This window comes from Ammospiza nelsoni, chromosome 6, assembly GCF_027579445.1.
Source record: "Ammospiza nelsoni isolate bAmmNel1 chromosome 6, bAmmNel1.pri, whole genome shotgun sequence".
Lineage (NCBI taxonomy): Eukaryota > Metazoa > Chordata > Aves > Passeriformes > Passerellidae > Ammospiza > Ammospiza nelsoni.
In genome coordinates, this window is record NC_080638.1 from 4,287,831 (window position 1) to 4,314,148 (window position 26,318).

Genomic DNA, 26,318 nt, shown 5'->3' on the forward strand with positions numbered 1-26,318 from the left:
CTTTTCTTTCCTTCATGCCAAACACTTGGCAGACCTCCGTGCAACGTCCAGAACACGATGGGAGATGTTGTCTGTGCTCCCGCAGGTTTTCCTTGCCAGACAGAGTGGAAAAGTTTTCTGCTAGGATGTAGACCACAAAAGACGCTAAAGACGAAGGTACGATGCTCTCCGGAGCTAAGAGCCGCTCCCGGGCTTCTTTCGGCAGAAGTGGCGCTAAGAGAGCACTGTGAGCGGTACAATGGTCTTTGCGCGAAGAAGCCGCTTCTTCGGCTCCGGGAGCCGGAGAGAGCGGCAGCATCGGAAAGGTGAAGAAGGAAGCTGTACAACACTGGGATTGTGTGCGCAGCTTGCCAACTGATAGAAAACAGTACCTTACGCTTTGCTGACGTTTTCAGTCACATGAATTTCGATAAGAAGCTGTTTTGGACAGCTTTTCTTTCCTTCATGCCAAACACTTGGCAGACCTCCGTGCGCCGTCCAGAACACGATGGGAGATGTTGTATGTGCTCCCGCAGGTTTTCCTTGCCAGACAGAGTGGAAAAGCTTTCTGCTTGGATGTAGACCACAAAAGACGCTAAAGACGAAGGTACGATGCTCTCCGGAGCTAAGAGCCGCTCCCGGGCTTCTTTCGGCAGAAGTGGCGCTAAGAGAGCACTGTGAGCGCTACAATCGCCTTTGCGCGAAGAAGCCGCTTCTTCGGCTCCGGGAGCCGGAGAGAGCGGCAGCATCGGAAAGGTGAAGAAGGAAGCTGTACAACACTGGGATTGTGTGCGCAGCTTGCCAACTGATAGAAAACAGTACCTTACGCTTTGCTGACGTTTTCAGTCACATGAATTTCGATTAGAAGCTGTTTTGGACAGCTTTTCTTTCCTTCATGCCAAACACTTGGCAGACCTCCGTGCACCGCCCAGAACACGATGGGTGATGTTGTCTGTGCTCCCGCAGGTTTTCCTTGCCAGACAGAGTGGAAAAGCTTTCTGCTAGGATGTAGACCACAAAAGACGCTAAAGACGAAGGTACGATGCTCTCCGGAGTTAAGAGCCGCTCCCGGGCTTCTTTCGGCAGAAGCCGCGCTAAGAGAGCACTGTGAGCGGTACAATCGTCTTTGCGCGAAGAAGCCGCTTCTTCGGCTCCGGGAGCCGGAGAGAGCGGCAGCATCGGAAAGGTGAAGAAGGAAGCTGTACAACACTGGGATTGTCTGCGCAGCTTGCCAACTGACAGAAAACAGTACCTTACACTTTCCTGACGTTTTCAGTCACATGAATTTCGATAAGAAGCTGTTTTGGACAGCTTTTCTTTCCTTCATTCCAAACATTTGGCAGACTTCAGTGCACCGCCCAGAACACGATGGGAGATGTTTTCTGTGCTCCCGCAGGTTTTCCTTGCCAGACAGAGTGGAAAAGCTTTCTGCTAGGATGTAGACCACAAAAGACGCTAAAGACGAAGGTACGATGCTCTCCGGAGTTAAGAGCCGCTCCCGGGCTTCTTTCGGCAGAAGCGGCGCTAAGAGAGCACTGTGAGCGGTACAATCGTCTTTGCGCGAAGAAGCCGCTTCTTCGGCTCCGGGAGCCGGAGAGAGCGGCAGCATCGGAAAGGTGAAGAAGGAAGCTGTACAACACTGGGATTGTGTGCGCAGCTTGCCAACTGATAGAAAACAGTACCTTACGCTTTGCTGACGTTTTCAGTCACATGAATTTCGATAAGAAGCTGTTTTGGACAGCTTTTCTTTCCTTCATGCCAAACACTTGGCAGACCTCCGTGCACCGCCCAGAACACGATGGGAGATGTTGTCTGTGCTCCCGCAGGTTTTCCTTGCCAGACAGAGTGGAAAAGCTTTCTGCTAGGATGTAGACCACAAAAGACGCTAAAGACGAAGGTACGATGCTCTCCGGAGTTAAGAGCCGCTCACGGGCTTCTTTCGGCAGAAGCGGCGCTAAGAGAGCACTGTGAGCGGTACAATCGTCTTTGCGCGAAGAAGCCGCTTCTTCGGCTCCGGGAGCCGGAGAGAGCGGCAGCATCGGAAAGGTGAAGAAGGAAGCTGTACAACACTGGGATTGTGTGCGCAGCTTGCCAACTGATAGAAAACAGTACCTTACACTTTCCTGACGTTTCCAATCACATGAATATTCGATTGGAAGCTGTTCTGGACAACTTTTGTTTCCTTCATGCCAAACACTTGGCAGACCTCCGTGCAACGTCCAGAAGACGATGGGAGATGTTTTCTGTGCTCCCGCAGGTTTTCCTTGCCAGACAGAGTGGAAAAGCTTTCTGCTAGGATGTAGACCACAAAAGACGCTAAAGACGAAGGTACGATGCTCTCCGGAGTTAAGAGCCGCTCCCGGGCTTCTTTCGGCAGAAGCGGCGCTAAGAGAGCTCTGTGAGCGGTACAATCGTCTTTGCGCGAAGCAGCCGCTTCTTCGGCTCCGGGAGCCGGAGAGAGCGGCAGCATCGGAATGGTGAAGAAGGAAGCTGTACAACACTGGGATTGTGTGCGCAGCTTGCCAAGTGATAAAAAACAGTACCTTACCACTTTCCTGACGTTTCCAGTCACATGAATTTCGATAAGAAGCTGTTTTGGACAACTTTTCTTTCCTTCATGCCAAACACTTGGCAGACCTCCGTGCAACGTCCAGAACACGATGGGAGATGTTGTCTGTGCTCCCGCAGGTTTTCCTTGCCAGACAGAGTGGAAAACCTTTCTGCTAGGATGTAGACCACAAAAGACGCTAAAGACGAAGGTACGATGCTCTCCGGAGTTAAGAGCCGCTGCCGGGCTTCTTTCGGCAGAAGCGGCGCTAAGAGAGCACTGTGAGCGGTACAATCGTCTTTGCGCGAAGAAGCCGCTTCTTCGGCTCCGGGAGCCGGAGAGAGCGGCAGCATCGGAAAGGTGAAGAAGGAAGCTGTACAACACTGGGATTGTGTGCGCAGCTTGCCAACTGATAGAAAACAGTACCTTACCACTTTCCTGACGTTTCCAATCACATGAATATTCGATTGGAAGCTGTTTTGGACAGCTTTTCTTTCCTTCATGCCAAACACTTGGCAGACCTCCGTGCAACGTCCAGAACACGATGGGAGATGTTGTCTGTGCTCCCGCAGGTTTTCCTTGCCAGACAGAGTGGAAAAGCTTTCTGCTAGGATGTAGACCACAAAAGACGCTAAAGACGAAGGTACGATGCTCTCCGGAGCTAAGCGCCGCTCCCGGGCTTCTTTCGGCAGAAGCGGTGCTAAGAGAGCACTGTGAGCGGTACAATCGTCTTTGCGCGAAGAAGCCGCTTCTTCGGCTCCGGGAGCCGGAGAGTGCGGCAGCATCGGAAAGGTGAAGAAGGAAGCTGTACAACACTGGGATTGTGTGCGCAGCTTGCCAACTGATAGAAAACAGTACCTTACACTTTCCTGACGTTTTCAGTCACATGAATTTCGATAAGAAGCTGTTTTGGACAGCTTTTCTTTCCTTCATGCCAAACACTTGGCAGACCTCAGTGCACCGCCCAGAACACGATGGGAGATGTTTTCTGTGCTCCCGCAGGTTTTCCTTGCCAGACAGAGTGGAAAAGCTTTCTGCTAGGATGTAGACCACAAAAGACGCTAATGACGAAGGTACGATGCTCTCCGGAGTTAAGAGCCGCTCCCGGGCTTCTTTCGGCAGAAGCGGCGCTAAGAGAGCACTGTGAGCGGTACAATCGTCTTTGCGCGAAGAAGCTCTTCTTCGGCTCCGGGAGCCGGAGAGAGCGGCAGCATCGGAAAGGTGAAGAAGGAAGCTGTACAACACTGGGATTGTGTGCGCAGCTTGCCAACTGATAGAAAACAGTACCTTACACTTTCCTGACGTTTCCAATCACATGAATATTCGATTGGAAGCTGTTTTGGACAGCTTTTCTTTCCTTCATGCCAAACACTTGGCAGAACTCCGTGCAACGTCCAGAACACGATGGGAGATGTTGTCTGTGCTCCCGCAGGTTTTCCTTGCCAGACAGAGTGGAAAAGCTTTCTGCTAGGATGTAGACCACAAAAGACGCTAAAGACGAAGGTACGATGCTCTCCGGAGCTAAGAGCCGCTCCCGGGCTTCTTTCGGCAGAAGTGGCGCTAAGAGAGCACTGTGAGCGGTACAACCGTCTTTGCGCGAAGAAGCCGCTTCTTCGGCTAGGGGAGCCGGAGAGAGCGGCAGCATCGGAAAGGTGAAGAAGGAAGCTGTACAACACTGGGATTGTGTGCGCAGCTTGCCAACTGATAGAAAACAGTACCTTACACTTTCCTGACGTTTTCAGTCACATGAATTTCGATAAGAAGCTGTTTTGGACAGCTTTTCTTTCCTTCATGCCAAACACTTGGCAGACCTCCGTGCACCGCCCAGAACACGATGGGAGATGTTGTCTGTGCTCCCGCAGGTTTTCCTTGCCAGACAGAGTGGAAAAGCTTTCTGCTAGGATGTAGACCACAAAAGACGCTAAAGACGAAGGTACGATGCTCTCCGGAGCTAAGAGCCGCTCCCGGGCTTCTTTCGGCAGAAGCGGCGCTAAGAGAGCACTGTGAGCGGTACAATCGTCTTTGCACGAAGAAGCCGCTTCTTCGGCTCCGGGAGCCGGAGAGAGCGGCAGCATCGGAAAGGTGAAGAAGGAAGCTGTACAACACTGGGATTGTGTGCGCAGCTTGCCAACTGATAGAAAACAGTACCTTACACTTTCCTGACGTTTCCAATCACATGAATATTCGATTGGAAGCTGTTTTGGACAGCTTTTCTTTCCTTCATGCCAAACACTTGGCAGACCTCCGTGCAACGTCCAGAACACGATGGGAGATGTTGTCTGTGCTCCCGCAGGTTTTCCTTGCCAGACAGAGTGGAAAAGTTTTCTGCTAGGATGTAGACCACAAAAGACGCTAAAGACGAAGGTACGATGGTCTCCGGAGCTAAGAGCCGCTCCCGGGCTTCTTTCGGCAGAAGCGGCGCTAAGAGAGCACTGTGAGCGGTACAATCGTCTTTGCGCGAAGAAGCCGCTTCTTGGGCTCCGGGAGCCGGAGAGAGCGGCAGCATCGGAAAGGTGAAGAAGGAAGCTGTACAACACTGGGATTGCGTGCGCAGCTTGCCAAGTGATAAAAAACAGTACCTTACCACTTTCCTGACGTTTCCAGTCACATGAATTTCGATAAGAAGCTGTTTTGGACAACTTTTCTTTCCTTCATGCCAAACACTTGGCAGACCTCCGTGCAACGTCCAGAACACGATGGGAGATGTTTTCTGTGCTCCCGCAGGTTTTCCTTGCCAGACAGAGTGGAAAAGCTTTCTGCTAGGATGTAGACCACAAAAGACGCTAAAGACGAAGGTACGATGCTCTCCGGAGTTAAGAGCCGCTCCCGGGCTTCTTTCGGCAGAAGCGGCGCTAAGAGAGCACTGTGAGCGGTACAATCGTCTTTGCGCGAAGAAGCCGCTTCTTCGGCTCCAGGAGCCGGAGAGAGCGGCAGCATCGGAAAGGTGAAGAAGGAAGCTGTACAACACTGGGATTGTGTGCGCAGCTTGCCAACTGATAGAAAACAGTACCTTACACTTTCCTGACGTTTTCAGTCACATGAATTTCGATAAGAAGCTGTTTTGGACAGCTTTTCTTTCCTTCATGCCAAACACTTGGCAGACCTCCGTGCAACGTCCAGAACACGATGGGAGATGTTGTCTGTGCTCCCGCAGGTTTTCCTTGCCAGACAGAGTGGAAAAGTTTTCTGCTAGGATGTAGACCACAAAAGACGCTAAAGACGAAGGTACGATGCTCTCCGGAGCTAAGAGCCGCTCCCGGGCTTCTTTCGGCAGAAGCGGCGCTAAGAGAGCACTGTGAGCGGTACAATCGTCTTTGCGCGAAGAAGCCGCTTCTTGGGCTCCGGGAGCCGGAGAGAGCGGCAGCATCGGAAAGGTGAAGAAGGAAGCTGTACAACACTGGGATTGTGTGCGCAGCTTGCCAAGTGATAAAAAACAGTACCTTACACTTTCCTGATGTTTCCAATCACATGAATATTCGATTGGAAGCTGTTTTGGACAACTTTTCTTTCCTTCATGCCAAACATTTGGCAGACCTCCGTGCAACGTCCAGAACACGATGGGAGATGTTTTCTGTGCTCCCGCAGGTTTTCCTTGCCAGACAGAGTGGAAAAGCTTTCTCCTAGGATGTAGACCACAAAAGACGCTAAAGACGAAGGTACGATGCTCTCCGGAGCTAAGAGCGGCTCCCGGGCTTCTTTCGGCAGAAGCGGCGTTAAGAGAGCACTGTGAGCGGTACAATCGTCTTTGCGCGAAGAAGCCGCTTCTTGGGCTCCGGGAGCCGGAGAGAGCGGCAGCATCGGAAAGGTGAAGAAGGAAGCTGTACAACACTGGGATTGTGTGCGCAGCTTGCCAACTGATAGAAAACAGTACCTTACCACTTTCCTGACGTTTCCAATCACATGAATATTCGATTGGAAGCTGTTTTGCTCAGCTTTTCCTTCCTTCATGCCAAACACTTGGCAGACCTCCGTGCAACGTCCAGAACACGATGGGAGATGTTTTCTGTGCTCCCGCAGGTTTTCCTTGCCAGACAGAGTGGAAAAGCTTTCTGCTAGGATGTAGACCACAAAAGACGCTAAGGACAAGGTACGATGCTCTCCAGAGCTAAGAGCCGCTCCCGGGCTTCTTTCGGCAGAAGCCGCGCTAAGAGAGCACTGTGAGCGGTACAATCGTCTTTGCGCGAAGAAGCCGCTTCTTCGGCTCCGGGAGCCGGAGAGAGCGGCAGCATCGGAAAGGTGAAGAAGGAAGCTGTACAACACTGGGATTGTGTGCGCAGCTTGCCAACTGATAAAAAACAGTACCTTACACTCTCCTGACTTTTCCAGTCACATGAATATTCGATTGGAAGCTGTTTTGGACAGCTTTTCTTTCCTTCATGCCAAACACTTGGCAGACCTCCGTGCAACGTCCAGAACACGATGGGAGATGTTGTCTGTGCTCCCGCAGGTTTTCCTTGCCAGACAGAGTGGAAAAGCTTTCTGCTAGTCTGTAGACCACAAAAGACGCTAAAGACGAAGGTACGATGCTCTCCGGAGTTAAGAGCCGCTCCCCGTCTTCTTTCGGCAGAAGCCGTGCTAAGAGAGCACTGTGAGCGGTACAATGGTCTTTGCGCGAAGAAGCCGCTTCTTCGGCTCCGGGAGCCGGAGAGAGCGGCAGCATCGGAAAGGTGAAGAAGGAAGCTGTACAACACTGGGATTGTGTGCGCAGCTTGCCAACTGATAGAAAACAGTACCTTACACTTTCCTGACGTTCTCAGTCACATGAATTTCGATAAGAAGCTGTTTTGGACAACTTTTCTTTCCTTCATGCCAAACACTTGGCAGACCTCCGTGCAACGTCCAGAACACGATGGGAGATGTTGTCTGTGCTCCCGCAGGTTTTCCTTGCCAGACAGAGTGGAAAAGCTTTCTGCTAGGATGTAGACCACAAAAGACGCTAAAGACGAAAGTACGATGCTCTCCGGAGCTAAGCGCCACTCCCGGGCTTCTTTCGGCAGAAGCGGCGCTAAGAGAGCACTGTGAGCGGTACAATCGTCTTTGCGCGAAGAAGCCGCTTGTTCGGCTCCGGGAGCCGGAGAGAGCGGCAGCATCGGAAAGGTGAAGAAGGAAGCTGTACAACACTGGGATTGTGTGCGCAGCTTGCCAACTGATAGAAAACAGTACCTTACACTTTCCTGACGTTTCCAATCACATGAATATTCGATTGGAAGCTGTTTTGGACACCTTTTCTTTCCTTCATGCCAAACACTTGGCAGACCTCCGTGCAACGTCCAGAACACGATGGGAGATGTTTTCTGTGCTCCCGCAGGTTTTCCTTGCCAGACAGAGTGGAAAAGCTTTCTGCTAGGATGTAGACCACAAAAGACGCTAAAGACGAAGGTACGATGCTCTCCTGAGCTAAGAGCCGCTCCCGGGCTTCTTTCGGCAGAAGCGGCGCTAAGAGAGCACTGTGAGCGGTACAATCGTCTTTGCACGAAGAAGCCGCTTCTTCGGCTCCGGGAGCCGGAGAGAGCGGCAGCATCGGAAAGGTGAAGAAGGAAGCTGTACAACACTGGGATTGTGTGCGCAGCTTGCCAACTGATAGAAACAGTACTTTACCACTTTCCTGACGTTTCCAATCACATGAATATTCGATTGGAAGCTGTTTTGGACAGCTTTTCTTTCCTTCATGCCAAACACTTGGCAGACCTCCGTGCAACGTCCAGAACACGATGGGAGATGTTTTCTGTGCTCCCGCAGGTTTTCCTTGCCAGACAGAGTGGAAAAGCTTTCTGCTAGGATGTAGACCACAAAAGACGCTAAAGACGAAGGTACGATGCTCTCTGGAGCTAAGAGCCGCTCCCGGGCTTCTTTCGGCAGAAGCGGCGCTAAGAGAGCACTGTGAGCGGTACAATCGTCTTTGCGCGAAGAAGCCGCTTCTTCGGCTCCGGGAGCCGGAGAGAGCGGCAGCATCGGAAAGGTGAAGAAGGAAGCTGTACAACACTGGGATTGTGTGCGCAGCTTGCCAACTGATAGAAACAGTATTTTACCACTTTCCTGACGTTTCCAATCACATGAATATTCGATTGGAAGCTGTTTTGGACAGCTTTTCTTTCCTTCATGCCAAACAGTTGGCAGACCTCCGTGCAACGTCCAGAACACGATGCGAGATGTTTTCTGTGCTCCCGCAGGTTTTCCTTGCCAGACAGAGTGGAAAAGCTTTCTGCTAGGATGTAGACCACAAAAGACGCTAAAGACGAAGGTACGATGCTCTCCGGAGCTAAGAGCCGCTCCCGGGCTTCTTTCGGCAGAAGCGGCGCTAAGAGAGCACTGTGAGCGGTACAATCGTCTTTGCACGAAGAAGCCGCTTCTTCGGCTCCGGGAGCCGGAGAGAGCGGCAGCATCGGAAAGGTGAAGAAGGAAGCTGTACAACACTGGGATTGTGTGCGCAGCTTGCCAACTGATAGAAACAGTACTTTACCACTTTCCTGACGTTTCCAATCACATGAATATTCGATTGGAAGCTGTTTTGGACAGCTTTTCTTTCCTTCATGCCAAACACTTGGCAGACCTCCGTGCAACGTCCAGAACACGATGGGAGATGTTTTCTGTGCTCCCGCAGGTTTTCCTTGCCAGACAGAGTGGAAAAGCTTTCTGCTAGGATGTAGACCACAAAAGACGCTAAAGACGAAGGTACGATGCTCTCTGGAGCTAAGAGCCGCTCCCGGGCTTCTTTCGGCAGAAGCGGCGCTAAGAGAGCACTGTGAGCGGTACAATCGTCTTTGCGCGAAGAAGCCGCTTCTTCGGCTCCGGGAGCCGGAGAGAGCGGCAGCATCGGAAAGGTGAAGAAGGAAGCTGTACAACACTGGGATTGTGTGCGCAGCTTGCCAACTGATAGAAACAGTATTTTACCACTTTCCTGACGTTTCCAATCACATGAATATTCGATTGGAAGCTGTTTTGGACAGCTTTTCTTTCCTTCATGCCAAACACTTGGCAGACCTCCGTGCAACGTCCAGAACACGATGCGAGATGTTTTCTGTGCTCCCGCAGGTTTTCCTTGCCAGACAGAGTGGAAAAGCTTTCTGCTAGGATGTAGACCACAAAAGACGCTAAAGACGAAGGTACGATCCTCTCCAGAGCAAAGAGCCGCTCCCGGGCTTCTTTCGGCAGAAGCCGCGCTAAGAGAGCACTGTGAGCGGTACAATCGTCTTTGCGCGAAGAAGCCGCTTCTTCGGCTCCGGGAGCCGGAGAGAGCGGCAGCATCGGAAAGGTGAAGAAGGAAGCTGTACAACACTGGGATTGTGTGCGCAGCTTGCCAACTGATAGAAAACAGTACCTTACACTTTCCTGACGTTTCCAATCACATGAATATTCGATTGGAAGCTGTTTTGGACAACATTTCTTTCCTTCATGCCAAACACTTGGCAGACCTCCGTGCAACGTCCAGAACACGATGGGAGATGTTTTCTGTTCTCCCGCAGGTTTTCCTTGCCAGACAGAGTGGAAAAGCTTTCTGCTAGGATGTAGACCACAAAAGACGCTAAAGACGAAGGTACGATGCTCTCCGGAGCTAAGAGCCGCTCCAGGCGTATTTCGGCACAAGCAGTGTTAAGAGAGCACCGTGAGCGGTACAATCGTCTTTGCGCGAAGAAGCCGCTTCTTCGGCTCCGGGAGCCGGAGAGAGCGGCAGCATCGGAAAGGTGAAGAAGGAAGCTGTACAACACTGGGATTATGTGCGCAGCTTGCCAACTGATAGAAACAGTACCTTACACTTTCCTGACGTTTCCAATCACATGAATATTCGATTGGAAGCTGTTTTGGACAACTTTTCTTTCCTTCATGCCAAACACTTGGCAGACCTCCGTGCAACGTCCAGAACACGATGGGAGATGTTTTCTGTGCTCCCGCAGGTTTTCCTTGCCAGACAGAGTGGAAAAGCTTTCTGCTAGGATGTAGACCACAAAAGACGCTAAAGACGAAGGTACAATGCTCTCCGGAGCGAAGCGCCGCTCCCGGGCTTCTTTCGGCAGAAGCGGCGCTAAGAGAGCCCTGTGAGCGGTACAATCGTCTTTGCGCGAAGAAGCCGCTTCTTCGGCTCCGGGAGCCGGAGAGAGCGGCAGCATCGGAAAGGTGAAGAAGGAAGCTGTACAACACTGGGATTGTGTGCGCAGCTTGCCAACTGATAGAAAACAGTACCTTACCACTTTCCTGATGTTTCCAATCACATGAATATGTGATTGGAAGCTGTTTTGGACAGCTTTTCTTTCCTTCATGCCAAACACTTGGCAGACCTCCGTGCAACGTCCAGAACACGATGGGAGATGTTTTCTGTGCTCCCGCAGGTTTTCCTTGCCAGACAGAGTGGAAAAGCTTTCTGCTAGGATGTAGACCACAAAAGACGCTAAAGACGAAGGTACGATGCTGTCCGGAGCTAAGAGCCGCTCCCGGGCTTCTTTCGGCAGAAGCGGCGCTAAGAGAGCACTGTGAGCGGTGCAATCGTCTTTGCGCGAAGAAGCCGCTTCTTCGGCTCCGGGAGCCGGAGAGAGCGGCAGCATCGGAAAGGTGAAGAAGGAAGCTGTACAACACTGGGATTGTGTGCGCAGCTTGCCAACTGATAGAAAACAGTACCTTACACTTTCCTGACGTTTCCAATCACATGAATATTCGATAAGAAGCTGTTTTGGACAACTTTTCTTTCCTTCATGCCAAACACTTGGCAGACCTCCGTGCAACGTCCAGAACACGATGGGAGATGTTTTCTGTGCTCCCGCAGGTTTTCCTTGCCAGACAGAGTGGAAAAGCTTTCTGCTAGCATGTAGACCACAAAAGACGCTAAAGACGAAGGTACGATGCTCTCCGGAGCTAAGAGCCGCTCCAGGCGTCTTTCGGCAGAAGCAGCGTTAAGAGAGCTCCGTGAGCGGTACAATCGTCTTTGCACGAAGAAGCCGCTTCTTCGGCTCCGGGAGCCGGAGAGAGCGGCAGCATCGGAAAGGTGAAGAAGGAAGCTGTACAACATTGGGATTGTGTGCGCAGCTTGCCAACTGATAGAAAACAGTACCTTACCACTTTCCTGACGTTTCCAACCACATGAGTATTCGATAAGAAGCTGTTTTGGACAGCTTTTCTTTCCTTCATGCCAAACACTTGGCAGACCTCCGTGCAACGTCCAGAACACGATGGGAGATGTTTTCTGTGCTCCCGCAGGTTTTCCTTGCCTGACAGAGTGGAAAAGCTTTCTGCTAGGATGTAGACCACAAAAGACGCTAAAGACGAAGGTACGATGCTCTCCGGAGCTAAGAGCCGCTCCCGGGCTTCTTTCGGCAGAAGCGGCGTTAAGAGAGCACTGTGAGCGGTACAATCGTCTTTGCGCGAAGAAGCCGCTTCTTGGGCTCCGGGAGCCGGAGAGAGCGGCAGCATCGGAAAGGTGAAGAAGGAAGCTGTACAACACTGGGATTGTGTGCGCAGCTTGCCAACTGATAGAAAACAGTACCTTACCACTTTCCTGACGTTTCCAATCACATGAATATTCGATTGGAAGCTGTTTTGCTCAGCTTTTCCTTCCTTCATGCCAAACACTTGGCAGACCTCCGTGCAACGTCCAGAACACGATGGGAGATGTTTTCTGTGCTCCCGCAGGTTTTCCTTGCCAGACAGAGTGGAAAAGCTTTCTGCTAGGATGTAGACCACAAAAGACGCTAAGGACAAGGTACGATGCTCTCCAGAGCTAAGAGCCGCTCCCAGGCTTCTTTCGGCGGAAGCGGTGCTAAGAGAGCACTGTGAGCGGTACAATCGTCTTTGCGCGAAGAAGCCGCTTCTTCGGCTCCGGGAGCCGGAGAGAGCGGCAGCATCGGAAAGGTGAAGAAGGAAGCTGTACAACACTGGGATTGTGTGCGCAGCTTGCCAACTGATAAAAAACAGTACCTTACACTCTCCTGACTTTTCCAGTCACATGAATATTCGATTGGAAGCTGTTTTGGACAGCTTTTCTTTCCTTCATGCCAAACACTTGGCAGACCTCCGTGCAACGTCCAGAACACGATGGGAGATGTTGTCTGTGCTCCCGCAGGTTTTCCTTGCCAGACAGAGTGGAAAAGCTTTCTGCTAGTCTGTAGACCACAAAAGACGCTAAAGACGAAGGTACGATGCTCTCCGGAGTTAAGAGCCGCTCCCCGTCTTCTTTCGGCAGAAGCCGTGCTAAGAGAGCACTGTGAGCGGTACAATGGTCTTTGCGCGAAGAAGCCGCTTCTTCGGCTCCGGGAGCCGGAGAGAGCGGCAGCATCGGAAAGGTGAAGAAGGAAGCTGTACAACACTGGGATTGTGTGCGCAGCTTGCCAACTGATAGAAAACAGTACCTTACACTTTCCTGACGTTTCCAATCACATGAATATTCGATAAGAAGCTGTTTTGGACAACTTTTCTTTCCTTCATGCCAAACACTTGGCAGACCTCCGTGCAACGTCCAGAACACGATGGGAGATGTTTTCTGTGCTCCCGCAGGTTTTCCTTGCCAGACAGAGTGGAAAAGCTTTCTGCTAGGATGTAGACCACAAAAGACGCTAAAGACGAAGGTACGATGCTCTCCGGAGCTAAGCGCCGCTCCCGGGCTTCTTTCGGCAGAAGCGGCGCTAAGAGAGCACTGTGAGCGGTACAATCGTCTTTGCGCGAAGAAGCCGCTTCTTCGGCTCCGGGAGCCGGAGAGAGCGGCAGCATCGGAAAGGTGAATAAGGAAGCTGTACAACACTGGGATTGCGTGCGCAGCTTGCCAACTGATGGAAAACAGTTCTTTACACTTTCCTGACGTTTCCAATCACATGAGTATTCGATAAGAAGCTGTTTTGGACAACTTTTCTTTCCTTCATGCCAAACACTTGGCAGACCTCCGTGCAACGTCCAGAACACGATGGGAGATGTTTTCTGTGCTCCCGCAGGTTTTCCTTTCTAGACAGAGTGGAAAAGCTTTCTGCTAGGATGTAGACCACAAAAGACGCTAAAGACGAAGGTACGATGCTCTCCGGAGCTTAGAGCCGCTCCCGGGCTTCTTTCGGCAGAAGCAGCGCTAAGAGAGCACTGTGAGCGGTACAATCGTCTTTGCACGAAGAAGCCGGTTCTTCGGCTCCGGGAGCCGGAGAGAGCGGCAGCATCGGAAAGGTGAAGAAGGAAGCTGTACAACACTGGGATTGTGCGCGCAGCTTGCCAACTGATAGAAAGAGTACTTTACCACTTTCCTGACGTTTCCAACCACATGAATATTCGATTGGAAGCTGTTTTGGACAGCTTTTCTTTCCTTCATGCCAAACACTTGGCAGACCTCCGTGCAACGTCCAGAACACGATGGGAGATGTTTTCTGTGCTCCCGCAGGTTTTCCTTGCCAGACAGAGTGGAAAAGCTTTCTGCTAGGATGTAGACCACAAAAGACGCTAAAGACGAAGGTACGATGCTCTCCGGAGCTAAGAGCCGCTCCCGGGCTTCTTTCGGCAGAAGCGGCGCTAAGAGAGCACTGTGAGCGGTACAATCGTCTTTGCGCGAAGAAGCCGCTTCTTCGGCTCCGGGAGCCGGAGAGAGCGGCAGCATCGGAAAGGTGAAGAAGGAAGCTGTACAACACTGGGATTGTGTGCGCAGCTTGCCAACTGATAGAAAACAGTACCTTACCACTTTCATGATGTTTCCAATCACATGAATATGTGATTGGAAGCTGTTTTGGACAGCTTTTCTTTCCTTCATGCCAAACACTTGGCAGACCTCCGTGCAACGTCCAGAACACGATGGGAGATGTTTTCTGTGCTCCCGCAGGTTTTCCTTGCCAGACAGAGTGGAAAAGCTTTCTGCTAGGATGTAGACCTCAAAAGACGCTAAAGACGAAGGTACGATGCTCTCCGGAGCTAAGAGCCGCTCCCGGGCTACTTTCGGCAGAAGCGGCGCTAAGAGAGCACTGTGAGCGGTACAATCGTCTTTGCGCGAAGAAGCCGCTTCTTGGGCTCCGGGAGCCGGAGAGAGCGGCAGCATCGGAAAGGTGAAGAAGGAAGCTGTACAACACTGGGATTGTGTGCGCAGCTTGCCAACTGATAAAAAACAGTACCTTACACTCTCCTGACATTTCCAGTCACATGAATATTCGATTGGAAGCTGTTTTGGACAGCTTTTCTTTCCTTCATGCCAAACACTTGGCAGACCTCCGTGCAACGTCCATAACACGATGGGAGATGTTGTCTGTGCTCCCGCAGGTTTTCCTTGCCAGACAGAGTGGAAAAGCTTTCTGCTGGTCTGTAGACCACAAAAGACGCTAAAGACGAAGGTACGATGCTCTCCGGAGTTAAGAGCCGCTCCCCGTCTTCTTTCGGCAGAAGCCGTGCTAAGAGAGCACTGTGAGCGGTACAATGGTCTTTGCGCGAAGAAGCCGCTTCTTCGGCTCCGGGAGCCGGAGAGAGCGGCAGCATCGGAAAGGTGAAGAAGGAAGCTGTACAACACTGGGATTGTGTGCGCAGCTTGCCAACTGATAGAAAACAGTACCTTACACTTTCCTGACGTTCTCAGTCACATGAATTTCGATAAGAAGCTGTTTTGGACAACTTTTCTTTCCTTCATGCCAAACACTTGGCAGACCTCCGTGCACCGTCCAGAACACGATGGGAGATGTTGTCTGTGCTCCCGCAGGTTTTCCTTGCCAGACAGAGTGGAAAAGCTTTCTGCTAGGATGTAGACCACAAAAGACGCTAAAGACGAAAGTACGATGCTCTCCGGAGCTAAGCGCCACTCCCGGGCTTCTTTCGGCAGAAGCGGCGCTAAGAGAGCACTGTGAGCGGTACAATCGTCTTTGCGCGAAGAAGCCGCTTCTTCGGCTCCGGGAGCCGGAGAGAGCGGCAGCATCGGAAAGGTGAAGAAGGAAGCTGTACAACACTGGGATTGTGTGCGCAGCTTGCCAACTGATAGAAAACAGTACCTTACACTTTCCTGACGTTTCCAATCACATGAATATTCGATTGGAAGCTGTTTTGGACACCTTTTCTTTCCTTCATGCCAAACACTTGGCAGACCTCCGTGCAACGTCCAGAACACGATGGGAGATGTTTTCTGTGCTCCCGCAGGTTTTCCTTGCCAGACAGAGTGGAAAAGCTTTCTGCTAGGATGTAGACCACAAAAGACGCTAAAGACGAAGGTACGATGCTCTCCGGAGCTAAGAGCCGCTCCCGGGCTTCTTTCGGCAGAAGCGGCGCTAAGAGAGCACTGTGAGCGGTACAATCGTCTTTGCACGAAGAAGCCGCTTCTTCGGCTCCGGGAGCCGGAGAGAGCGGCAGCATCGGAAAGGTGAAGAAGGAAGCTGTACAACACTGGGATTGTGTGCGCAGCTTGCCAACTGATAGAAACAGTACTTTACCACTTTCCTGACGTTTCCAATCACATGAATATTCGATTGGAAGCTGTTTTGGACAGCTTTTCTTTCCTTCATGCCAAACACTTGGCAGACCTCCGTGCAACGTCCAGAACACGATGGGAGATGTTTTCTGTGCTCCCGCAGGTTTTCCTTGCCAGACAGAGTGGAAAAGCTTTCTGCTAGGATGTAGACCACAAAAGACGCTAAAGACGAAGGTACGATGCTCTCTGGAGCTAAGAGCCGCTCCCGGGCTTCTTTCGGCAGAAGCGGCGCTAAGAGAGCACTGTGAGCGGTACAATCGTCTTTGCGCGAAGAAGCCGCTTCTTCGGCTCCGGGAGCCGGAGAGAGCGGCAGCATCGGAAAGGTGAAGAAGGAAGCTGTACAACACTGGGATTGTGTGCGCAGCTTGCCAACTGATAGAAACAGTACTTTACCACTTTCCTGACGTTTCCAATCACATGAATATTCGATTGGAAGCTGTTTTGGACAGCTTTTCTTTCCTTCATGCCAAACACTTGGCAGACCTCCGTGCAACGTCCAGAACACGATGCGAGATGTTTTCTGTGCTCCCGCAGGTTTTCCTTGCCAGACAGAGTGGAAAAGCTTTCTGCTAGGATGTAGACCACAAAAGACGCTAAAGACGAAGGTACGATCCTCTCCAGAGCAAAGAGCCGCTCCCGGGCTTCTTTCGGCAGAAGCCGCGCTAAGAGAGCACTGTGAGCGGTACAATCGTCTTTGCGCGAAGAAGCCGCTTCTTCGGCTCCGGGAGCCGGAGAGAGCGGCAGCATCGGAAAGGTGAAGAAGGAAGCTGTACAACACTGGGATTGTGTGCGCAGCTTGCCAACTGATAGAAAACAGTACCTTACACTTTCCTGACGTTTCCAATCACATGAATATTCGATTGGAAGCTGTTTTGGACAACATTTCTTTCCTTCATGCCAAACACTTGGCAGACCTCCGTGCAACGTCCAGAACAGGATGGGAGATGTTTTCTGTGCTCCCGCAGGTTTTCCTTGCCAGACAGAGTGGAAAAGCTTTCTGCTAGGATGTAGACCACAAAAGACGCTAAAGACGAAGGTACGATGCTCTCCGGAGCTAAGCGCCGCTCCAGGCGTATTTTGGCACAAGCAGTGTTAAGAGAGCAGCGTGAGCGGTACAATCGTCTTTGCGCGAAGAAGCCGCTTCTTCGTCTCCGGGAGCCGGAGTGAGCGGCAGCATCGGAAAGGTGAAGAAGGAAGCTGTACAACATTGGGATTGTGTGCGCAGCTTGCCAACTGATAGAAAACAGTACCTTACCACTTTCCTGACGTTTCCAACCACATGAGTGTTCGATAAGAAGCTGTTTTGGACAGCTTTTCTTTCCTTCATGCCAAACACCTGGCAGACCTCTGTGCAACGTCCAGAACACGATGGGAGATGTTTTCTGTGCTCCCGCAGGTTTTCCTTGCCTGACAGAGTGGAAAAGCTTTCTGCTAGGATGTAGACCACAAAAGACGCTAAAGACGAAGGTACGATGCTCTCCGGAGCTAAGAGCCGCTCCCAGACTTCTTTCGGCAGAAGCGGCGCTAAGAGAGCACTGTGAGCGGTACAATCGTCTTTGCGCGAAGACGCCGCATCTTCGGCTCCGGGAGCCGGAGAGATTGGCAGCATCGGAAAGGTGAAGAAGGAAGCTGTACAACACTGGGATTGTGTGCGCAGCTTGCCAACTGATAGAAAACAGTACCTTACACTTCCCTGACGTTTCCAATCACATGAATTTCGATAAGAAGCTGTTTTGGACAACTTTTCTTTCCTTCATGCCAAACACTTTGCAGACCTCCGTGCAACGTCCAGAACACGATGGGAGATGTTTTCTGTGCTCCCGCAGGTTTTCCTTGCCAGACAGAGTGGAAAAGCTTTCTGCTAGGATGTAGACCACAAAAGACGCTAAAGACGAAGGTACGATGCTCTCCGGAGCTAAGAGCCGCTCCAGGCGTATTTCGGCACAAGCAGTGTTAAGAGAGCACCGTGAGCGGTACAATCGTCTTTGCGCGAAGATGCCGCTTCTTCGTCTCCGGGAGCCGGAGTAAGCGGCAGCATCGGAAAGGTGAAGAAGGAAGCTGTACAACATTGGGATTGTGTGCGCAGCTTGCCAACTGATAGAAAACAGTACCTTACCACTTTCCTGACGTTTCCAACCACATGAGTATTCGATAAGAAGCTGTTTTGGACAGCTTTTCTTTCCTTCATGCCAAACACTTGGCAGACCTCCGTGCAACGTCCAGAACACGATGGGAGATGTTTTCTGTGCTCCCGCAGGTTTTCCTTGCCAGACAGAGTGGAAAAGCTTTCTGCTAGGATGTAGACCACAAAAGACGCTAAAGATGAAGGTACGATGCTCTCCGGAGCTAAGAGCCGCTCCCAGACTTCTTTCGGCAGAAGCGGCGCTAAGAGAGCACTGTGAGCGGTACAATCGTCTTTGCGCGAAGAAGCCGCTTCTTCGGCTCCGGGAGCCGGAGAGAGCGGCAGCATCGGAAAGGTGAAGAAGGAAGCTGTACAACACTGGGATTGTGTGCGCAGCTTGCCAACTGATAGAAAACAGTACCTTACACTTCCCTGACGTTTCCAATCACATGAATTTCGATAAGAAGCTGTTTTGGACAACTTTTCTTTCCTTCATGCCAAACACTTGGCAGACCTCCGTGCAACGTCCAGAACAGGATGGGAGATGTTTTCTGTGCTCCCGCAGGTTTTCCTTGCCAGACAGAGTGGAAAAGCTTTCTGCTAGGATGTAGACCACAAAAGACGCTAAAGACGAAGGTACGATGCTCTCCGGAGTTAAGAGCCGCTCCAGGCGTATTTTGGCACAAGCAGTGTTAAGAGAGCAGCGTGAGCGGTACAATCGTCTTTGCGCGAAGAAGCCGCTTCTTCGTCTCCGGGAGCCGGAGTGAGCGGCAGCATCGGAAAGGTGAAGAAGGAAGCTGTACAACATTGGGATTGTGTGCGCAGCTTGCCAACTGATAGAAAACAGTACCTTACCACTTTCCTGACGTTTCCAACCACATGAGTATTCGATAAGAAGCTGTTTTGGACAGCTTTTCTTTCCTTCATGCCAAACACCTGGCAGACCTCCGTGCAACGTCCAGAACACGATGGGAGATGTTTTCTGTGCTCCCGCAGGTTTTCCTTGCCTGACAGAGTGGAAAAGCTTTCTGCTAGGATGTAGACCACAAAAGACGCTAAAGACGAAGGTACGATGCTCTCCGGAGCTAAGAGCCGCTCCCAGACTTCTTTCGGCAGAAGCGGCGCTAAGAGAGCACTGTGAGCGGTACAATCGTCTTTGCGCGGAGACGCCGCATCTTCGGCTCCGGGAGCCGGAGAGATTGGCAGCATCGGAAAGGTGAAGAAGGAAGCTGTACAACACTGGGATTGTGTGCGCAGCTTGCCAACTGATAGAAAACAGTACCTTACACTTTCCTGACGTTTCCAATCACCTGAATATTCGATTGGAAGCTGTTTTGGACAACTTTTCTTTCCTTCATGCCAAACACTTGGCAGACCTCCGCGCAACGTCCAGAACACGATGGGAGATGTTTTCTGTGCTCCCGCAGGTTTTCCTTGCCAGACAGAGTGGAAAAGCTTTCTGCTAGGATGTAGACCACAAAAGACGCTAAAGACGAAGGTACGATGCTCTCCGGAGCTAAGAGCCGCTCCCAGACTTCTTTCGGCAGAAGCGGCGCTAAGAGAGCACTGTGAGCGGTACAATCGTCTTTGCGCGAAGAAGCCGCTTCTTCGGCTCCGGGAGCCGGAGAGAGCGGCAGCATCGGAAAGGTGAATAAGGAAGCTGTACAACACTGGGATTGTGCGCGCAGCTTGCCAACTGATAGAAAACAGTACCTTACCACTTTCCTGATGTTTCCAATCACATGAATATGCGATTGGAAGCTGTTTTGGACAGCTTTTCTTTCCTTCATGCCAAACACTTGGCAGACCTCCGTGCAACGTCCAGAACACGATGGGAGATGTTTTCTGTGCTCCCGCAGGTTTTCCTTGCCAGACAGAGTGGAAAAGCTTTCTGCTCTGATGTAGACCTCAAAAGACGCTAAAGACGAAGGTACGATGCTCTCCGGAGCTAAGCGCCGCTCCCGGGCTACTTTCGGCAGAAGCGGCGCTAAGAGAGCACTGTGAGCGGTACAATCGTCTTTGCGCGAAGAAGCCGCTTCTTCGGCTCCGGGAGCCGGAGAGAGCGGCAGCATTGGAAAGGTGAAGAAGGAAGCTGTACAACACTGGGATTTTGTGCGCAGCTTGCCAACTGATAGAAAACAGTACCTTACACTTTCCTGACGTTTCCAATCACATGAATATTCGATTGGAAGCTGTTTTGGACAGCTTTTCTTTCCTTCATGCCAAACACTTGGCAGACCTCCGTGCAACGTCCAGAACACGATGGGAGCTGTTTTCTGTGCTCCCACAGGTTTTCCTTGCCAGACAGAGTGGAAAAGCTTTCTGCTAGGATGTAGACCACAAAAGACGCTAAAGACGAAGGTACGATGCTCTCCGGAGCTAAGAGCCGCTCCAGGCGTCTTTCGGCAGAAGCAGCGTTAAGAGAGCTCCTTGAGCGGTACAATCGTCTTTGCACGAAGAAGCCGCTTCTTCGGCTCCGGGAGCCGGAGAGAGCGGCAGCATCGGAAAGGTGAAGAAGGAAGCTGTACAACACTGGGATTGTGTGCGCAGCTTGCCAACTGATAGAAACAGTACTTTACCACTTTCCTGACGTTTCCAATCACATGAATATTCGATTGGAAGCTGTTTTGGACAGCTTTTCTTTCCTTCATGCCAAACACTTGGCAGACCTCCGTGCAACGTCCAGAACACGATGGGAGATGTTTTCTGTGCTCCCGCAGGTTTTCCTTGCCAGACAGAGTGGAAAAGCTTTCTGCTAGGATGTAGACCACAAAAGACGCTAAAGACGAAGGTACGATGCTCTCCGGAGCTAAGCGCCGCTCCCGGGCTTCTTTCGGCAGAAGCGGCGCTAAGAGAGCACTGTGAGCGGTACAATCGTCTTTGCGCGAAGAAGCCGCTTCTTGGGCTCCGGGAGCCGGAGAGAGCGGCAGCATCGGAAAGGTGAAGAAGGAAGCTGTACAACACTGGGATTGTGTGCGCAGCTGGCCAACTGATAAAAAACAGTACCTTACACTTCCCTGACGTTTCCAATCACATGAATATTCGATAAGAAGCTGTTTTGGACAACTTTTCTTTCCTTCATGCCAAACACTTGGCAGACCTCCGTGCAACGTCCAGAACACGATGGGAGATGTTTTCTGTGCTCCCGCAGGTTTTCCTTGCCAGACAGAGTGGAAAAGCTTTCTGCTAGGATGTAGACCACAAAAGACGCTAAAGACGAAGGTACGATGCTCTCCGGAGCTAAGAGCCGCTCCAGGCGTATTTCGGCACAAGCAGTGTTAAGAGAGCACCGTGAGCGGTACAATCGTCTTTGCGCGAAGAAGCCGCTTCTTCGTCTCCGGGAGCCGGAGTGAGCGGCAGCATCGGAAAGGTGAAGAAGGAAGCTGTACAACATTGGGATTGTGTGCGCAGCTTGCCAACTGATAGAAAACAGTACCTTACCACTTTCCTGACATTTCCAACCACATGAGTATTCGATAAGAAGCTGTTTTGGACAGCTTTTCTTTCCTTCATGCCAAACACTTGGCAGACCTCCGTGCAACGTCCAGAACACGATGGGAGATGTTTTCTGTGCTCCCGCAGGTTTTCCTTGCCAGACAGAGTGGAAAAGCTTTCTGCTAGGATGTAGACCACAAAAGACGCTAAAGACGAAGGTACGATGCTCTCCGGAGCTAAGAGCCGCTCCCAGACTTCTTTCGGCAGAAGCAGCGCTAAGAGAGCACTGTGAGCGGTACAATCGTCTTTGCGCGAAGAAGCCGCATCTTCGGCTCCGGGAGCCGGAGAGAGTGGCAGCATCGGAAAGGTGAAGAAGGAAGCTGTACAACACTGGGATTGTGTGCGCAGCTTGCCAACTGATAGAAAACAGTACCTTACACTTTCCTGACGTTTCCAATCACCTGAATATTCGATTGGAAGCTGTTTTGGACAACTTTTCTTTCCTTCATGCCAAACACTTGGCAGACCTCCGTGCAACGTCCAGAACACGATGGGAGATGTTTTCTGTGCTCCCGCAGGTTTTCCTTGCCAGACAGAGTGGAAAAGCTTTCTGCTAGGATGTAGACCACAAAAGACCCTAAAGACGAAGGTACGATGCTCTCCGGAGCTAAGAGCCGCTCCCAGACTTCTTTCGGCAGAAGCGGCGCTAAGAGAGCACTGTGAGCGGTACAATCGTCTTTGCGCGAAGAAGCCGCTTCTTCGGCTCCGGGAGCCGGAGAGAGCGGCAGCATCGGAAAGGTGAAGAAGGAAGCTGTACAACACTGGGATTGTGTGCGCAGCTTGCCAACTGATAGAAAACAGTACCTTACCGCTCCCCTGACGTTTCCAATCACATGAATATTCGATTGGAAGCTGTTTTGGACACCTTTTCTTTCCTTCATGCCAAACACTTGGAAGACCTCCGTGCAACGTCCAGAAAACGATGGGAGATGTTTTCTGTGCTCCCACAGGTTTTCCTTGCCAGACAGAGTGGAAAAGCTTTCTGCTAGGATGTAGACCACAAAAGACGCTAAAGACGAAGGTACGATGCTCTCCGGAGCTAAGAGCCGCTCCAGGGATATTTCGGCAGAAGCAGCGTTAAGAGAGCACCGTGAGCGGTACAATCGTCTTTGCGCGAAGAAGCCGCTTCTTGGGCTCCGGGAGCCGGAGAGAGCGGCAGCATCGGAAAGGTGAAGAAGGAAGCTGTACAACACTGGGATTGTGTGCGCAGCTTGCCAACTGATAGAAACAGTATTTAGCACTTTCCTGACGTTTCCAATCACATGAATATTCGATTGGAAGCTGTTTTGGACAGCTTTTCTTTCTTTCATGCCAAACACTTGGCAGACCTCCGTGCACCGTCCAGAACACGATGGGAGATGTTTTCTGTGCTCCCGCAGGTTTTCCTTGCCAGACAGAGTGGAAAAGCTTTCTGCTAGGATGTAGACCACAAAAGACGCTAAAGACGAAGGTACGATGCTCTCCGGAGCTAAGAGCCGCTGCCGGGCTTCTTTCGGCAGAAGCCGAGCTAAGAGAGCTCTGTGAGCGGTACAATCGTCTTTGCGCGAAGCAGCCGCTTCTTCGGCTCCGGGAGCCGGAGAGAGCGGCAGCATCGGAATGGTGAAGAAGGAAGCTGTACAACACTGGGATTGTGTGCGCAGCTTGCCAACTGATAGAAAACAGTACCTTACACTTTCCTGACGTTTCCAACCACATGAGTATTCGATAAGAAGCTGTTTTGGACAGCTTTTCTTTCCTTCATGCCAAACACTTGGCAGACATCCGTGCAACGTCCAGAACACGATGGGAGATGTTTTCTGTGCTCCCGCAGGTTTTCCTTGCCAGACAGAGTGGAAAAGCTTTCTGCTAGGATGTAGACCACAAAAGACGGTAAAGACGATGGTACGATGCTCTCCGGAGCTAAGCGCCGCTCCCGGGCTTCTTTCGGCAGAAGCGGCGCTAAGAGAGCACTGTGAGAGGTACAATCGTCTTTGCGCGAAGAAGCCGCTTCTTCGGCTCCAGGAGCCGGAGAGAGCGGCAGCATCGGTAAGGTGAAGAAGGAAGCTGTACAACACTGGGATTGTGTGCGCAGCTTGCCAACTGATAGGAAACAGTACCATACACTTTCCTGACGTTTCCAATCACATGAGTATTCGATAAGAAGCTGTTTTGGACAACTTTTCTTTCCTTCATGCCAAACACTTGGCAGACCTCCGTGCAACGTCCAGAACACGATGGGAGATGTTTTCTGTGCTCCCGCAGGTTTTCCTTGCCAGACAGAGTGGAAAAGCTTTCTGCTAGGATGTAGACCACAAAAGACGCTAAAGACGAAGGTACGATGCTCTCCAGAGCTAAGCGCCGCTCCCGGGCTTCTTTCAGCAGAAGCGGCTCTAAGAGAGCACTGTGAGAAGTACAATCGTCTTTGCGCGAAGAAGCCGCTTCTTGGGCTCCGGGAGCCGGAGAGAGCGGCAGAATCGGAAAGGTGAAGAAGGAAGCTGTACAACACTGGGATTGTGTGCGCAGCTTGCCAACTGATAGAAAACAGTACCTTACACTATCCTGACGTTTCCAATCACATGAATATTCGATTGGAAGCTGTTTTGGACAACTTTTCTTTCCTTCATGCCAAACACTTGGCAGACCTCCGTGCAATGTCCAGAACACGATGGGAGATGTTTTCTGTGCTCCCGCAGGTTTTCCTTGCCAGACAGAGTGGAAAAGCTTTCTGCTAGGATGTAGACCACAAAAGACGCTAAAGACGAAGGTACGATGCTCTCCGGAGCTAAGAGCCGCTCCCGGGCTTCTTTCGGCAGAAGCGGCGCTAAGAGAGCACCGTGAGCGGTACAATCGTCTTTGCGCGAAGAAGCCGCTTCTTGGGCTCCGGGAGCCGGAGAGAGCGGCAGCATCGGAAAGGTGAAGAAGGAAGCTGTACAACACTGGGATTGTGTGCGCAGCTTGCCAACTGATAGAAACAGTACTTTACCACTTTCCTGACGTTTCCAATCACATGAATATTCGATTGGAAGCTGTTTTGGACAGCTTTTTTTCTTTCATGCCAAACACTTGGCAGACCTCCGTGCAATGTCCAGAACACGATGGGAGATGTTTTCTGTGCTCCCGCAGGTTTTCCTTGCCAGACAGAGTGGAAAAGCTTTCTGCTAGGATGTAGACCACAAAAGACGCTAAAGACGAAGGTACGATGCTCTCCAGAGCTAAGAGCCGCTCCCGGGCTTCTTTCGGCAGAAGCGGCGCTAAGAGAGCACTGTGAGCGGTACAATGGTCTTTGCGCGAAGAATCCGCTTCTTCGGCTCCGGGAGCCGGAGAGAGCGGCAGCATCGGAAAGGTGAAGAAGGACGCTGTACAACACTGGGATTCTGTGCGCAGCTTGCCAACTGATAGAAAACAGTACCTTACACTTTCCTGACGTTTCCAATCGCATGAATATTCGATTGGAAGCTGTTTTGGACAACTTTTCTTTCCTTCATGCCAAACACTTGGCAGACCTCCGTGCAACGTCCAGAAGACGATGGGAGATGTTTTCTGTGCTCCCGCAGGTTTTCCTTGCCAGACAGAGTGGAAAAGCTTTCTGCTAAGATGTAGACCACAAAAGACGCTAAAGACGAAGGTACGATGCTCTCCGGAGCTAAGAGCCGCTCCCGGGCTTCTTTCGGCAGAAGCGGCGCTAAGAGAGCACTGTGAGCGGTACAATCGTCTTTGCGCGAAGAAGCCGCTTCTTGGGCTCCTGGAGCCGGAGAGAGCGGCAGCATCGGAAAGGTGAAGAAGGAAGCTGTACAACACTGGGATTGTGTGCGCAGCTTGCCAACTGATAGAAAACAGTACCTTACACTTTCCTGACGTTTCCAATCACATGAATATTCGATAAGATGCTGTTTTGGACAGCTTTACTTTCCTTCATGCCAAACACTTGGCAGACCTCCGTGCAACGTCCAGAACACGATGGGAGATGTTTTCTGTGCTCCCGCAGGTTTTCCTTGCCAGACAGAGTGGAAAAGCTTTCTGCTAGGATGTAGACCACAAAAGACGCTAAAGACGAAGGTACGATGCTCTCCGGAGTTAAGAGCCGCTCCCGGGCTTCTTTCGGCAGAAGCCGCGCTAAGAGAGCACTGTGAGCGGTACAATCGTCTTTGCGCGAAGAAGCCGCTTCTTCGGCTCCGGGAGCCGGAGAGAGCGGCAGCATCGGAAAGGTGAAGAAGGAAGCTGTACAACACTGGGATTGTGTGCGCAGCTTGCCAACTGATAGAAAACAGTACCTTACACTTTCCTGACGTTTCCAATCACATTAATATTCGATAAGAAGCTGTTTTGGACAGCTTTTCTTTCCTTCATGCCAAACAGTTGGCAGACCGCCGTGCAACGTCCAGAACACGATGGGAGATGTTGTCTGTGCTCCCGCAGGTTTTCCTTGCCAGACAGAGTGGAAAAGCTTTCTGCTAGGATGTAGACCACAAAAGACGCTAAAGACGAAGGTACGATGCTCCCCAGAGCTAAGAGCCGCTCCCGGGCTTCTTTCGGCAGAAGCCGCGCTAAGAGAGCACTGTGAGCGGTACAATCGTCTTTGCGCGAAGAAGCCGCTTCTTCGGCTCCGGGAGCCGGAGAGAGCGGCAGCATCGGAAAGGTGAAGAAGGAAGCTGTACAACACTGGGATTGTGTGCGCAGCTTGCCAACTGATAGAAAACAGTACCTTACACTTTCCTGACGTTTCCAATCACATGAATATTCGATTGGAAGCTATTTTGGACAACTTTTCTTTCCTTCATGCCAAACACTTGGCAGACGTCCGT